Raw genomic sequence first — 1035 nt, 5'->3', positions numbered from 1 at the left:
GTCAACCCCAGTTATCGCTATTGTGAAAACCACTGCTGCAGCCCCAAGGTGAGAAAAGTATCAGCAGGGGAGCAAGGGTCTCTCTTGGAGCTCCTTCTCCAGATGGACCATGGTCTCCCTCATGAAGTCCTGGTCCTCATCACTTCTGGCACTGCAGGAAACTGCTGCCCAGGACTATTGGTGAGACCCTAACCCTGGAACTGGGAACCTGTCAGCAGAACTCCCCTATGTCCTGAGCCCATCCCCCCTGACTTTGTGTCACTTCAGAGCAAAGTTCTTTGGGAACGACAACCAGTCGCTCCCTGTTCACCTTCCACACTCTCCATTCAGCATTTCGCAGACCTCCAGCTCCTTTCCACGCGGTCCTCCCATCTCTTGAAAGGCGACGATTTTAGGTTTGATGAGTTTGACCTTAGTTGCCCTAACTTTGTAAATGAAAGCCATGGCTGGCGGTAAGGAGTCCTTGATGCTCACCACCACGTCAGCCATTTCCCCTGCGGCAGCAGGCTGTCCCCAGCCGTCCCAGTTCCACCACATCCTGGAGGGGCTTGTGCAACCTCCAGGCACGCTGGCCCAGGGCCACTTCCCCCGGGGCCCTCGTGATGCCCGGCCCAGCTGGCGGGGATTTCTTGGAAGAAGCAACCCAGCGGGGTTCCTGCCTGCCCAGCAGAGCAGGAAGGAACCTGTGGCTCCACCATGAGCCTTGGGGCTGTGGCCCCCGGGAGAGAGGTGGGGTGCAAGTGCGGTGGGGAGGGCAACCGTGGGGAGGGGGTGAGGACACCTGTGGGGATGTGGACAAGGACACCTGTGGAGAGGGGGAGAGCATGGCTGTGGGGCTGGGGTGAGGACACTTATAGGCTGGGGGGTGAAGACACCCGGGCTGAGGGGGCGAGGAGAGCTGTGGAGAGAGGGAGGGGGACACTGTGGGGAGGGGGTAAGGACACCCGTGGGGACGGCAGCGAGGCCACCCTTGCGCAGGGGAGGCACGGGCCGCTTCGTACCCGAGCGACAGGCGCCTCCCGCCGCGCCCCCGTC

General features: G+C 61.4%; 1 protein-coding gene across 1 annotated transcript in view; it reads left to right on the top strand.

Annotated features, from left to right (window-relative positions):
* The first annotated feature begins 710 nt into the window (after window positions 1–710).
* The window catches only part of LOC106899718 (mucosa-associated lymphoid tissue lymphoma translocation protein 1-like), a 31086-nt gene continuing 30761 nt past the window's right edge, over window positions 711–1035 (top strand). The window contains exon 1 of the mRNA XM_014961606.1: window positions 711–729. The gene's annotated coding sequence lies outside the window, so the exon portion shown is untranslated. The remainder of the gene's footprint in view (window positions 730–1035) is intronic.

Source organism: Calidris pugnax, unplaced genomic scaffold (assembly GCF_001431845.1).
Source record: "Calidris pugnax isolate Ruff unplaced genomic scaffold, ASM143184v1 scaffold492, whole genome shotgun sequence".
NCBI lineage: Eukaryota > Metazoa > Chordata > Aves > Charadriiformes > Scolopacidae > Calidris > Calidris pugnax.
Note: the sequence above shows the minus strand (reverse complement) of the source record. Positions and strands in the feature narration are given on the sequence as shown.